Consider the following 16,185-nt stretch of genomic DNA (forward strand, 5'->3'; position numbering starts at 1 on the left):
CTTATCACCCAGCACCCATGTTGAGGTTCAAATTTTTCTAAAACTTACAAGGAGTAGACCAAGAAGATGACGTATGAAAATGTTTGAGCACCCACCCTAAGCTAATCTACCAGTGAGGTTTATGGGGTCAAACTTTCTCCTGTTATTGTGTCTTCCCTCATCAGAAACCTGAAAACCTTCTAGAAGTCTCACATATACACATGGACACATACATGCGTGTGGGCGAGCACACACAGGTACATATCCTCTATATTTTATTTTATTTATTTATTTATTTTTTAGTCACGGCACTCCCAAAGAAACCAAGAGCAAAATATAAACAAAAGGGGGGACTCTCGTTTTCCTTTATTTATCAAAGTAGCTCCTTCTTGGAAACAGGATTTATAGAAATCATGTAAAAGTATCCATTTCTCATGATCTCTCTTACTTTCTTCCAAAACTCTACCCAGCGGCACAGAGTTAACAGTTGTGGAGACAGGAGTATAGTTTACTGTCACTTAGAAAACATACCCAGGAGGTAGGAAAAGGTTTTAGGAGATATCTCTGTGGATTTAGTAGGTAAAAAAGTACTTACTCATTAAGCCAAAACTGACTCCTGTGTTTGAAACCAGATTTTTACCAAACATGTCCATTCTGTTGTAGCTACCACAAGCAAGTTAAAGCATTTTAAGCAATAAGCTACAGAATGGAATTACACACATAAAGCATTAAATATAATGAAACAAAATATATATTTCATTTCATACCTAGGTCATATTTAAGATTTTCTTTTGCATAAGAAAATATAGTCTTAAAATTTGGACAACAGCATATGATAGTTTTCATTTGTAACTTAGGCAGCAAATAATCAGCCCAAATAAATCTACCAAATCCTCTTCATCCCAGAAAACAATCTCTGGTAAAATTTCTTCCCAAACTAACAGGTTTCACCCAGCTGTATTCTTTTTTTTTTCTTTTCTAAGCTCCCTACAGGGCTTATGACACCATATTTTCTCCCTAACACCACATTTTCAGCTTTCATTTCTAAAGCTGTCTTAAACCGTGACTCTCCCTCTTGACCTATTTGTTAGAGAGTCTCCAGTTTTTTTTCCATTCAAACAGTACCTCTCTTCCTACACCCATGCATTTAACCATTCAGCATCGTCTCCCAAGTTAGGATTCCTCCCGATTTGTCTACTTCTGTTTAGTTGAACCCCCAAAACATCAAAGTCATTTTTTAATTTTTTCTTTGCTTTTGTTTCAAATGCTAAACTCAGATGAGTTTTCCTAAAATGCTAACTTCATCATGTCACTCCTTCGTTAAGAAACATCAAACTCTCCGTATTGCCAAAAATATAAAATCCCAACTTCTTAATTTTATATACATAATATTATGAGAATATAAAGATAAGTAACTTCACGAGCTTACTGTGTTTCATTTCCAAATGAGATTTTGACCAAGAATAAAAACAAAAAAAAATCACAAAGCATGAGAGAAAAATCCTAAATTTATATAGCCAATACAGTTAGTAGCAACTTTAATATATATCAAATATATTCTTAATATATTAAAATATGCTGTACTGTTTATTCTTAGCTGTATAATTCTTGATATATTAAATTCGTATATATTCTTAAAATATTAAAATATATTGTGCTATTTGATTCAATTCAACTTAATACTTATTGAATGCCCATTCTATAAGATGTTAATTTCCACAAGAAGAGGGATGAGGGATAGGGCTTTTACATGCATAATCTCACAATGATGATGAAAAGTAAGAGGCATAATCCTTGTTTTTCCATTAAGGAGATTTGGGGTCAAAGAATTAGATAAATCTGACAGTCACCTGTCTGATAGCAGAGCCAGACGGATCTGTCTTCAAAGCTAACAGCATGTTGGCTAATACAGATGTAAAGGCAAAGCTCCTGGCTTTAAAAGGGTGACAGTAACACACTTGGACCAAAATCAAAGCTTACAGGTGCAGGGCAGAATGTAATTTGTGAGAGAGGACTCAAGACTTCGTTGTTAGATACATACTGGTATTTTCCTGACCTACCTCACAAGCTGGGTATAAAGTAGTTATGACACCTGCTGGAAATCCCATTAAACTAAACATATCTGTAATATTTTTTTATTTGCTTTGCTTCCACTCAGGTCGAAGAACTAATCAGTTCTAATGCTGTTTGCTATAGTGCAAATATAGACATTTAGGGGAAAAGTAACCAATAATCTTCCACTTTATAGTAGTCAGGATAGAAAAGACTGGAGCAGTTCTATGCATACTAAAGTTCTTTGGAAATCTAGAATATTAAAAATAGCCAGAAAACCTAACAAGGATAATAATAATTATTATCATAATGATAATGGGAACAATTAATATAATTAAGAACTCACTATGAGCCAGACACTATGCAAAGCTACTTACCTTCAAAGGGCATTTAATATTTACCACATTATTATGTTAGTATTTTTCCCATTTTACAATCGAAGGAACTGAGGTTTGAAGAGGTTAAGTAGTATGCCCAAAGTTAGCTAGCCAGTAGGCGGCAGGGCTGGTATATATAAGTAAGATTCCAAGGGCAGTGCCCATAGTCTCCAAGCTCTAACAGTAGCATACTTAACACATAGCCTAAGTGCTACACACACACGTAGACTCAAGTTACCTTCCCGGCAGTTCTGTGAGCTAAGTACTAATTAGTTTCTTAGACAGGAAAGATTACGTGTAAGGAGGGGTGCAGTAGCTGAGCCAACGGGATCCAGGTTGAGGAGCGGCAGAGCTGGGATTTCACACCAAACAGCCTGCCTCCAGCGCACCCTGCTCTACTGTCTGTGGGGACGCTTAGCAAAAATACCATTTGGACAGTTAGTTGCAAATGATACCAATAGAAAAGAAAGGAGTGGGATATTTCAAGCAACCATCTAGTAAATCTTCCTGGTCTATAGTGAAGAAATAAAAACAAGGACTTTGCAGGGGTGTGGGGAGACTTGAAAGACGAGTTGGGGCCAAGTAATAAAATGAGTTGTGGAAAAAATTACTGGAGGAGAATTTAATCGTAAGTTGTTAGGACTGGCTGAATGTTACTGAGACATCTCAGGATTAATGTAGCTGTGCATATCAGCAGGGACCGTGGCAAGTAGCTACCAAAGACAAGAATCACCACGGAGAGCCTATGTAATAATCTCAGTAGAAGTGCACTAGAGAAGAGGGAACAATGGGAGACATTATGGAAGATAGAGTAAATTAATTAGACCAAACTAATTCCAGAATTCTGGTCATTGTTCAAAGGACTTCGGGTAATCGAAACATAGAATATTATTCAACATTATTTATTTTTGGCTTAAAAGACATTTATTCCAGAAAATCCTTGTCCTTTTAAAAAAAATTATATGTGGCAATTAGTTTCTTTTTTTCCAGCTTTATTGAGTTATGTCATATAACACATATATTTGTGACATACAACACACATAAGCCTAAAGTGTACAATGTGATGATTAGATATATGTATATGTTACAGAATTGTTACAATAATGTTAGTTAACACTTCCATCCTTTCACATGATTACTTCTGTTTTGTGTGTGTGGTGGTAATATTTAAGACCTACTCTCTTAACTTTCAAGTATATAATTAGTATTATCAATTATAGTCAACATGCTGTACATCAGATCCCCAGAACTTATTTATCTTATAGGTGGCAGTTTGTCCCCTCTGACCAGCATCTTCCCATTCCCCACTACCCTCTCAATATTATTTTTTTAATCACACCTCTTTTCCTTTTTCCAGTTTATCTATATCATGATAAAAGCTTCAGTTAGGAAACATCTTAGACAATTGTTTATGAAAGCCACAATCTTTAAATGAGATTTTAAAAAGACTTAGAAGAGAAAAATGATATTTATCTTTTTTACTATAAGTAAGATAATATAATGTAGTCATATCATGACTATGGATTTTTTTCAGCCAAATGCTTTGAACCACTTTCTAAAGAGATGTTTTAAACATAATATCATAACACAGTGGTTTTTACACTATTTTTTTTAGAAGCATCCATCTGCCAAAGGCAATTTTAGCCCTTGCCCCAGTTACATAATAGTGAGGAACAAGTGTTTTATTTTCTTTTGCCTGGTAGTTTTATATTATCTCAGAAGTTGGTTCTCTGTCTGCAGGACCTCTGCAGCCCCTCAGGGGAACGGTGTAGGGCTGGGTGAGCTGGAAGCCCCTAAGGGAGCTAACTGGGCTGAGTCCAAGAAGGAAGCACAAAGCCCAAACGCATTGCAGGTGAGGCAGAGGGAAGACAAACTAGAGCTTTCCAATTACTGGAAAGATTCTCTTCCTCTTCCATATAGCCTCCACTGAATTTTCTATTTGCACTCCTAGGAGAATATTAAGAAGGTGTTCTATAGGAATTGTGGAACTGTCATTATCTCAATATATTTTCTGGTCATTTCCAACTCTCTGGTTTTCTACCTTTTGTCCTGTTTCTTCGGGCCTTCAGACAGACCAGAGTCAAGATACCTAGAGAGTACACGTCACTGCTGGTCCAGTGCAGGGGTCAGCAACCTTTTCCTGCAGAGGGCCTAAAAGCAAACATTTTCGGCTTTGCGGGAAACACAGTCTGTGTCACAACTACCCAACTTGTCCACCGTAGCACAAAAGCACCCTACACAATATGCAAAAATGAGTGGGAGCCACAGTGTTTCAGTGAACCTACCACCTTTGGGTCCATGGGCCATAATTTGCCAACCCCTAGGCTAACGTGTAGCATCCACTGTATTTTGTATTTATCTTGTGATGGATATCAGAATTAAATTTATAAGAAACGTAGTTCTGCAATGACCGCAAAAAGAAGACCCTGGAATGTGAGCTTCTGTGAATTACCTGAGGCCTCTCCTTTTCTCATAGGAGCTGCATGTTAAAAGAGGAGGGATAAAACATCCCCTAAAACCGTATCAGATTCACGCCATCAGTCACTGTCAGAGATGGCCATTTGCATAGAATTATTCCATTCCAAACCCCTCCCGCCCTTTTCATTTAAAGATACATATGTGATGCAGCATGCTGCCAAACTGCTTACTAAAACAGCTGAATACCATTAAAGACAAAAAAAATCTCATTTTCAGTGGCGCTTCCGAAGGCTGGGTGACGGAAGCACTGTGCAGGTACATGTCTTGCTAAATGATAAATGAGCTTGGCTCCTCATAATTTTTCGAAGACTGTAGGTACAGTAATACCAATATTCTATAAAGCTACCTACTTCTGATGATAAATTCTCCTGTGTCACCTCACTGGCCGTGCCATGTCCCTGCCATTTGTAATAATCTAGTATTGTAAGCTGCTGTCAGATAAATATTCACACAACTACACCACTTGTTTTCTCCTGAAAGAACCTGTTAGCCATCGTGCTTCGGACAGACTCAAATTTAATGCATCCTTTAAAAAATGTATTTGGCAGTAAAAATGTTGTGAAAATTGATCTTGTTATAAAATTTAGCACCTCAGATTTGACATTAAGGCCACTTAGAGACTTCAGCAATCAGTAAGGCAGAGAGGGAACAACTGAATTTCAAGGTAATGGTTCGGAGGCCATAAAGTGAGAAATTGGAACAGGTTACAAAACCCAATTTTTCAAGTTGGTCATTTATTTGTCAACTACTCTAGCTCTAGGATACTCCACATATACAAACAAACAAATAATGCTCGCTCGCTGGCATTTTTTTTAAATCCCAGAGGAGCAAACCTGAGTCTTTTAAGATTGCCCCAACATCAGAGAGAATCAGCAGGAAAAATCAAAACTGTCAGCCAGTGACAAAAAAAAAAAAAAAAAAAAAGAATGTAATAATCTAAGAAAGAAGTACACAGTGATAACAATTCATTTTAAATTTGGAGAGTCATAACCAATATGTTAGTTTGACTTCAGAAATAAAGTAATATAAAATTAACCATTATGGGCATGGAGATTGAAGTAAAGTATCAAATTGACAAGAGAAGGTGAAAGGTCATATTTGCCCTTGATACCTGTTAGCAGCTTGATTTTAATCACATGTGTTACAGTCGTGACACAATTCAATGGAAGGATAGATTTAATTCTGCATGGCAATGTGGAAAGTTCTTTGTTCAAGGCTCCCTCCGGTCTGTGAAGGACAGGTAGTTACAGAGATGTAATTGCAACCCATTTCTCAGAGTTATGCCTGCATCGGTCCTGACAAAGTCTGAATTGTACACTTTATGAAGAGTGCCACCTTCAGGCAAGAGCGGAGTCTGAGTAAAACAGTTTGGAAGGACTTCATTTATTAGCACCTATCACATGCATATGTTATAAAGTGTTCTTGTTTACCCTGGAACTTGATTTTTATGGACAAGCTTGACTTCCTGCTTTATTTTCCCGCACATCCTGATTTTATAAACCCTACCTTCAGCCTGACTTATTTACTATCCCAGAACATTATATGCATTTTCTCACCTTCCTGGTTTACTCTGTATGTAATTCTTTCTACCTTTCAAACACACACACACACACACACATACACACACACATACACACACACGTGATGGGTGTACTCAACCTTTCAGGTTCCAACTCTGAATTCACACCACCATTCCTTTCACACCTTAAAAAGTGATGCTTTGTTCAGTCCACCTTTAACGTAGTTAATTACGTACTTGCTGTTTCTTCCACGAGATTGTATGCCCTCCTGAGGGCAGTCCTTTTCTTGTTTATTTCCTACATTATTTTGCAAACAGAAGTTGTCAATAAAAAGTCAGTTAAAGGAATGACTTTCATCAGTCTAGCCAGACAGCTGAAAAGAGATGTGGAACCCCTTCCAGGGGAAAGAAGCATGTAAGAAATCCCAGGAGGCTTTTAAATCTTGGCATTGGTTCTGACTAGACTCCCAGACTAACACAGGATGGGGGTATGATGGGGGAGGCTGTGCCATCCATATTCATCTAGGCTAACCTCCACCCAGCTTCCTCGTTTGTTCAGATGTGCTCGTTCAGATCTGTTTGACTCTCATCCCTGAGATCTTTCAGGCAGATTTAGCTGAGGTGCTCATCTTGTCACCTGTGTTGAGCTGTATATTCGTGTAACACACAGCTTTCTCTACCAGGGTCAGCATTGTGGTGGAGACATAAAAAAGAGGCATCTAAGCAAATATCGACTAGTTACAGATTAGGTAAATAAAGTATTTGCTTAGCAGTAATTACTAGTTTTGGTGGAGAAGCGGGGAGGGGGGGAGTACACACATTCAGGTAGGAGGGGGCTCAGTGACATCAACTCTTGATCTAAATTAGAGATTACTTTTGTATTTGTTCTGCCAACTATTTTGTTTCATCCTTATGAATTCTTATACAATATTGACAAATATTCTAAATGAGGTATTTTGTGAAAAAAAGGTGTCAGTGATAAGATTTCTTAGGAAAAAAATTACTTCTCAATATTTATTTTTGAGGAAGATATTTATTATTAAAGTTATTTTTATGCATGTGTGTAATGAATGTTAGTTACTATTTCTTATGTGAAAATTGTCCTACAAATGAATCAGTTCCTCTGGTATGTAACATAGAAACAATATTATATAATCAAAGGCAATTTTCAAAAATTAAAAATTCAATAATCCCATTATCCTAATAGTTTTGTTCATTATTCTTTATTGCCATGAAAAATTGCATTCATATAAGAGTTTATATCATTATTGTCTACAGTTTAATGTTTGTAAAATAAACATGCATGAAACACACAGATTAAAAACTAAAGTGTTACCAGTCTCAAGCCTCCCATGCATCTCTTTTCAATCATATGCCCCCAAAGCCTCTCAGATATAATATCCTGAGCTGAATAATAATCATCCCCTTGCTTTGTCACTTAAAAATGTAGCTCAGAAACACTTATATATGTATTGTTTAGTTTTGTTTCTTTTAAACTTTATCAAAAGGGACTCAGATTATGCATAATCTTAATTTTAAGGTATACTCATATACCTTAAATTAGCTTATACGTTTTGCTTATGCATAAGCTTATGCATTTCACCAATAAATATGCCAGAATTTTTTAAAAATCCATTTTATGGGCGCCTGGGTGGCTCAGTTGGTTAAGCGACTGCCTTCGGCTCAGGTCATGATCCTGGAGTCCCTGGATCGAGTCCCGCATCGGGCTCCCTGCTCGGCAGGGAGCCTGCTTCTCCCTATGACCCTCACCCCTCTCATGTGCTCTCTCTCTCTCTCTCATTCTCTCTGTCTCAAATAAATAAATAAAATCTTTAAAAAAAAAAAAAAAAAATCCATTTTATTAGGTATGAACATTTGGATAGTTTCTCTCTCTCTCTCTGTCTCTTTCTCTCTCTTTTGTTTGTTTTGCTTTTATGAACAATACTACCGTGAACATTCTTGTGCCTGCTTACTGGTGCTGGGCCACAGGGAATGGGAATGAGAATGTTCAACATTTTTAGATAAATTGTTTTTCTAAGCAGAAACTACATAAATTACCTAGTATGTTATTATAGTCCTTATTACTCCACATTCTTACCAAATAATCAAATATGAAATCAGATTTTATTGTGGTTTTGATTTACATTTTTATGATTACTAATGAGATTTCTTATATTTTCATATACTTATTGGCTGTTGCTATTCTCTCTTTTGGGAAATGCTTGTGTGACTTATTCTTGTGTTTCTACTGCGTTGTCTTTGGCATTTATTTGTAAGGGTTCTTTATATATTTTAAATACTAACCTTTGTCATTTATATTTGTTTCTTAAATTATCCCCTGGCTTGTGGTTTGTCTTTCATTCTTTTTTGATGTCTAGTGAATATAGATGATTCTTTGAATGTGGCAGAATTTGTCAGTTTTCCTTTTATAGAATGTGACTTTTGTGTTTTTGACTAAGAAATCCTTTCCTATTCTGAGGTAATAAGAAATTTTCTATAAGGTGCCTGCGTGGCTCAGTTGGTTAAGCATCTGTCTGCCTTCAGCTCAGGTCATGATCCTAGGGTCCTGGGATGGAGCCCTGCATCCAGCTCTCTGCTCAGTGGGAAGCCTGCTTCTTCCTCTCCTCTGCCCCTCCTTCCTCCCTTGCCCCCTCCCCCCCCCACCCCGCTGGTGCTCTCTTTCTCTCTCTCTCTGTTGGTATCTCTCCATCTCAAATGAATAAATAAAAAAAAAAATTCTTAAAAAAAAATCTTTCCATAAGTTTTTTTTTTTTAAAATGTATTTTTTTAAAAGATTTGACTTATTTATTTGAGAGAGAGAGTGATAGAGAACACAAGAGTGGGGTGAGGGGCAGAGGGAAAAGCTGATTCCCCACTGAGCAAGAGAGCCCGATGCGGGGCTCTATGCTGGGCTCGATCCTGAGACTCCGGGATCATGACCTGAGCTGAAGGCAGACGCTTAGCTGACTGAGGCACCCAGGCGCCCCTAAAAAGGTATTGTTTTTCCTTCCACATCAATTGGCCAGGAACAGATCTTATGTATGGTATGTGAAGAGATTTAGGTTTTGTTTTTTTTTTCCCCCTTCATGGATTACCCATTAAATCAGTGCAATATATTGAGGAGCCCATTCCTGTCCACAAGTGTGCAATACCAGTTCTTTGATATATCAGGCTTTTATGTGTGTGTAAATCAATTTTCAAGCTCTCTGGTCTCCAGTCTTTCTTTCTGCAAGCCTATATAATACCAGCTTAATTTTTGTTGCTTTTAAATTAAATTCTGATGTGTAAACATCTAAGTTAAGGCCTCTGTTTCTTCTTCCTCCTCAGGACCATCTTAGATTCCTTTGGTCCTGTTCCTCTTCATAAAAATTGACTTGATATATTATTTGGGAAGGAATTAAAATCTTTATGAGATTGAGTACCCTATCCTGTACATGGCATATCTTTCTATTTAACTCTTCTTTAATTATTTTCAAAAAGTTTCATGCCTTTTTTTTTTAAGATTTATTTGTTCATTTTAGAGAGAGAGAGAGTGCGTGAGGCATAGGAACAGAGGGAGAGGGTGAGAGTCTCAAGCAGACTCCCCGCTGAGGGCACAGCCCAACAGGGGGCTCAATCTCATGACCCATGAGATCATGACCTGAGCCGAAACCAAGAGTTTGATGTTTCACTGACTTCACTATCCAGGCACCTCTCATGCTTTTCTCTGTAAGTCTTCCACATCTTTTAGGCTTAGGCGTCTTACATTTTTTTGTTGCTTTAATACATGATGCACTTTTAAAAAATTATTAATATAATTATTCTATATGTTTAATTTCTATGAAGTGTCTAGTTGTGGATTTATTTTTCCTTATTCTACTCAGAATTTTTAAGATTTACTAAATTTGTGGGTTAGCATTTTTCATCAATTCTAGAAAGTTTGTAATTTCAAAAATTTCTTCTTCTCATCCATATCTCCTGTCCCAGACATGTATGCAGCCTGTTAAAAATCAAGTATTAGGCAGCATGCATGTAAGGAGATATTCTAAGGAAAAGTTTTGGTTACATAGTTTTTTAACTTTTCTGGAATCACACTTTCTAATCATTTGAGGCTCCTGAAGAATTCCTTTATTTTATATCTGTGCATCTATAAAATTAAAAATATATATATTTTAAAATATATTTTGCCCTTCTTGCTTAGGTCTAATAGATAAAAAAAGCTTTCACTGAATTTCTCACCCATGGTCTTTCTGGAAATAACTTTTATTTTTTTCCCTTTTCTTTTTAAATCTTTATCCAACTCTAGATATAATTTTAAATTTATAAATTACAATATATATTCAGCTATATAGTAGGTTGAATATTCACAATATAGATTATATCACTTGTATGGGTTCCTAGAGAATCTGGCAAATTTACAACTCTTATGTAGAAACTAGCTATTATATATTACATTATAAAGTTAGTAATTTATAAAAGATACAAGTGAGATCATACAGTATTTGTTTTTCTCTGTCTAACATTTCACCTTCAAGATCCATCCATGTTGTCACAAATGGTAGGATTTCTTCGTTTTTTTATGCTGAATAATATTCCATTATATATCTATATAGATAGAGATATATCACAGCTTCTTTATCCACTCATCCATCAATTGACACTTAGGTTGTTTCTATGTCTTGGCTAATTGTAAATAATCCTACTATGAACATGGGCTTGCAGATAAGGATTTTTAGAAGGATCAGAATCAAAAGTTGAACTAAAATTCAAAGTTATAGGGTAGGTGTTGAAGGTAGAATATAGGAAAAACTAATAGTTAAAAATAACAATCTATATTATGCCAGATTCTAAATTGCTTAGCTGATAAAAATAGAAAATTAAATTTAAAAATTCAATATTGAGTAATATATTCCTTTATGAGTAAATTTAGGCCTTTCAGATCATAAAGAAACAAAATATTGGATTACAATATATTGTTTTTTATTGTTGTGTTAATCACAGGGAAGTGATTTTTTGAAGTACAATATTAAGCCTGTCAGATACAAATGGTTGTTAAAAGGATTATAGAATAGAAAATAGGAATACATGCTTCTGAAATGCTCATTAGGTTCTATCAAAAATAGAAAAATCAACCCAGTAGGTCTGGTTATTTGACAGTATGGCTAATTTAACCCATGCCATTATGCCAGTCTTGAATGCATTTAATTCTTCATGGTGAGTCCCTGTTACTTGACTTTTGAGTATTTGTTGACTCTGGCATTTTTCAGAGATTATACAATTATAACATAACATGATAAATGATATAATAGGAGATATTGTATCATAATATAATACAAACTTTAAATAATACATTTAGCAAGTTGAATATATTTGTCATATACACAGAAGTATACCGTCAATGAAAAATCCACATCATGTTGTACTCTATTTTTTAATGAAGGGAAGATTATTGGATACGAAGAATTTCAAAGGATTACAGAGAGCAGGAATTGCCACAAATGATTTATAATCACATTGGCATTGCCCTGTTTGAGGTTTATGAGATCATACTGTTTGATCAATTCCAAAAAGCTACAAGGGAAGCTCTGTGTGTATAAGTTGCTGGGGTTCACTCTGGCAACAATATCTGTTATCTTACTTTTTCTTAAAAATGTTGTGACAATTCTAATGGTTATTTTTTAAATATGTAATAAATAGTTATATCTTCCATTATCCATGGAAAGATTGATTATAGATTCTTTCAGAATCCAGAGAAGATTATTTTGAAGAGACATGGAAAGAAAATAAGGTGTAATGCCAGTCTTGTTTTTTTGTTTTTTTTTTTCTTCACAATACTTGCCTCTTCTTTACCATGAATGCTAGTTGATTGTGACAATTTTTAAGCTATAGCTATAGTTAAGTTGATGGCTATACAAAAAAAATATCATAAAAAGTCATGGAAATTTACGAGAAAGGTTTAATCATTCTTTGTGACATATATAGTGAAAGTCAGATCTCAAACTTCTTTTTACTCAATTTATGTAGTCATTTCACTACATAAGTAGAAAGAATGAGTATGCTATTATATCCAAGACTTATTTGGCATACATTTTCCCATATATTTCTGAAATACGTAATTTAGAAAATTACTGGAATCCATGAGTCTTAAAGGGAAAAAAAAGCAGATGGAAATTCAGGAAGGGTAGTCACCTATTGAAAGTTTATTTGGTACTATTATCATTACTGGAATTAGCATATTATATTATTACATGTGCCCCATAGCAAGATTGGAGCCAGGCTCATCAGCACAATATTTGAAGAGGGCCAGGAGCTTGCCTCTTATAATTGTTGTCATATTCTAGACAGAAAAAAAAAAAACAAACCTAACTGTTTCTTCTCAAGACGTTCCAGCAGCACTGTGTGTAAAAATACAGAAGGCTTAACAAAACCCCTGCGTTGTACTGCTGTCCTCAGTCTAACTCCAGCAACCCCAGGAGCGTGCCTTGACCTCTTTAAGTAACTGCAAGTCTTACAAGTCACTGCTATTGAAGTCTTAGCAAAAAATACACCTGGGGGGGGGGAATATATATATATGATGGTTTTACAAAACGCCACACAAACTCAAGTAACCTGGGAAGAAACCTAAATCTATTTTCTTTCAAAAACCTAAGAAGCACAAGAAATTCTCCAAGTAAAACTTACCACTAAAATAAGAAATACTTTACAAATATCTTCCAAAATACAGCAACTCTAATATGAGCTTTTCATCAAATCCAACAGTTTTCTTCTATTTTTCAGGTAAATTAAAACCATGACATTTAAATAGGTTTATAAAGATTTGGGGAACTTCCTTCAAACTCAGTCATCTGCCCTGAGTAAAAATAAATAAGTGACTATTACAAAGAAATAAAAATGAAGGAGGCTTTGTTTCTGTTATTAGCAGAGAAACACAATAGCCAGCAGGTTTCAGACAAACCAGTTACCTGTTGTCCACCTCACTAGCAGTGAAAATTAGGAGACAAGAAAATGAATGAAATTCTAAAACACTAGGAAATTCAAATCAAGATGATATAAGCCAAAGGAGATGCTGATAGAATAAGGAGGCAGAAGAAAAATTTAGAGTATATGGTAAAATTGCCAAGGAGAGAAAAACATTTCACAACTTGACTTCAACAACTATATTTGGAAATTTGCAGATTTCTGGAGACTGTGCCAGAAATGGTGAGTTTTATCTTTAATAATTCTTCTCTGTATCTTTCATAAGAATAGATATTTATCTGTGACCATGGAAATCCTAAATAGAGATTAGCTTGCTCAGTCCTCCTTCCCGGCTTGGGGGAGACATGTGACTGGGTTCTGGCCAGTGTAAAATGTTCTATGGAGGCTTCTAAAAATCTTTCTAAAGACAGTGTAAAAGATTCTCTTCCTCTGATTCTCCATTCAGTCAGCCAGCTGTCAGAAAAAGCAGATGCCACTGCATCGACCTTGAGGTCAAAGTTGTGCAGGATAAAGTAGCAATATAGAGGGAGCTGACATTTAGAAAACCACATCAATCCTAAACCATCCACCTTGGTTTTTTGGCAAAAAGCAATGAAATTTCATCTTGTTTAAACTACCTCTATTTGGAGGTTTATGTTTCCTGACCCGCATCCTACTGGATACAGATATAAAATTCAGCAAATATAAAATATTGCTATTCTTGCTGTAGATGTATATCAGTTAGTGTTTTTACATACAGCTAGAGCTACAGACATATATTTAACATATACATTTGATGTATATAGTAGTATATATATATTTGATATATATATTTGATGTATATATTGATATACATTTGATGTATTTTGACATATATTTGATGTATATCAAATTGCTTAAGTAACCTTTGCTTTTCATTACATTTCTACATTCAGTAGATTCCAGGATGTCAGCAGGATGAAAGAAGAGAAGAGACAAAGGACTTTGTTAATATTTTAGTTCATTTCCTTCTAGTCTTTCTTCCAGTATGTAGGCTCTTGGTCACACAAATGTAATTATGTGTATGCAACTTTTTCTTACTTTTCTACAATATTTTGTAGTGTTAATACATAATTTTTAATGGCTGTAAGTTGTTAAAGTATATGGCAAATACAGTTAATGGTTATAAACTGTGAAGTTGGTAACTAATAATAGCTTTGTTAGGCAACAAACTCAATGATTGGATTTAGAGGTAGGCGCTAGAAAGCTGTAATTTAAGCAAGAACTCACCAAAATAACCTAAGGCCCAAGGAGCAGAGAAAACCAAAGCTGAGTCCATAGAGAAGGGCTGAGTCCAAGACCAAGGAAAGTAAAGATATCAAATACCAGCTCTATAAAGGCCAAAGGCAGGACAGATGGTCTGGTCACAGCTGAGAGCTCACAGCTCAAGGGCAACATCCTAACAGCACAGTACCCAAAAGTGTGTGTGTGTGTGTGTGTGTACAAGGGTAGAGAGAACAGGGCCTTGGCATTTTAGTAGGTTGTTCTTACTTAATTGGGTGTGGTAGGCAGAGTTAATTAAAGTGATCTTTAATAAACCATGGTCACATTTGTAGGGGGTTTTTAATTTTTCATTATAAATAATAAAAGTAAACACAATGCTGTACACACACACACTCAATTTTTGAGATTACTTCCATAAATCATTTAAGAGAAATGGAATTGCTGGGCCACATTCCATTTTATGTTTTTGTTATATCTCTTTATAAAATTTTCTTAATCACTTTCCATAAAAGTTCTACCAAATAAGACTGCCACCAGTAATCTTTAATCCCACTGGATATTATCAAATAATTAAAAGGAAAAAATATTTGGCAAGTGATAAAATCAATGTTATTCTGGTTTACATTTCTCAGATTAATACAGAGGGTAGACATTTTCTTACAATTATAATTTCAGTTAAACTTCAATAAATTGTATATTAATATCTTTGCCTATCTGCCAAACAGACTGAGTTCCAATTCACTGATGTAGCAGTATATAAGGAATGAAACTTGGTGATTGTTTCTTTAAGACATATGTGTTAGTTCGCTAGGTTTACCTTAACGAAATACCACAGACTGGGTGGCTGGAAGGCTGCTGGAACAGCCAAGGAGGGAAGCACTGAGTTCCTCAACCATGCTGTGGCCAGGGGACTGGTTAAGAGGAACATTCAAGAGGCATTTTCTCTTTCTCTGACAAGTTATTTACAACCTCGTCCAACAAAAACAGGCCTAGAGCATATAACAAAATCCCTTTGGTAATGGCTTGTGACAAGAGTGATGTAGGAGGGAGGAGGGAGGTCAGTGTTCTAAAGCATCCTTGTTGCCCTGGGTTCTCTTAGGCCCACCCCTGGGGAACTCACTACCACTCCCTTCGGAAACATTGCCTCAGCCTCCCCTCAGCAACTGTCTGAACTAAATTGAGAGGAGCAATTTGATATTTGAAATCAGACTAGGGCCTGAAATTATAGTAATTCAACTTTAATAGAAAAAACTTTTGTGTGTTTTAAATAAATTTTGGGTCAAATGACCCTGATGACTGACTCTGAACTTTTCAAAGAGCGGGTGCCTAAAATCCTTTGTGGAAGTGTGTTAGTATAAGTTATAAGCAAACCATACTTGGGTACTAAATCAGCATCCACATGGCTACAGAAAGCTGGAAACATTAACAGAAGTCTTCAAACTGGAATAGGCTAATTTTTCAGAAGTATAAATGTGTTTCCCAATAGTACAATAAAAATGACAATTCTTTTCCTAAAATACTAAGTTATTCACACTTAGGTAAGCATGCCATAATAGTGGTAGGGCTGGTCAAAAAGCAGGT

General features: G+C 35.6%; 1 protein-coding gene and 1 pseudogene across 12 annotated transcripts in view; both read left to right on the forward strand.

Annotated features, from left to right (window-relative positions):
- Nucleotides 1-16,185, forward strand: part of KHDRBS2 (KH RNA binding domain containing, signal transduction associated 2) — a 598,658-nt gene that overhangs the window by 377,124 nt on the left and 205,349 nt on the right. The window lies entirely within an intron of this gene.
- Nucleotides 1-16,185, forward strand: part of LOC118536045 (actin-related protein 2/3 complex subunit 2 pseudogene) — a 129,014-nt pseudogene that overhangs the window by 4,969 nt on the left and 107,860 nt on the right.

This window comes from Halichoerus grypus, chromosome 9 (assembly GCF_964656455.1).
Source record: "Halichoerus grypus chromosome 9, mHalGry1.hap1.1, whole genome shotgun sequence".
Taxonomy (NCBI): Eukaryota; Metazoa; Chordata; class Mammalia; order Carnivora; family Phocidae; genus Halichoerus; species Halichoerus grypus.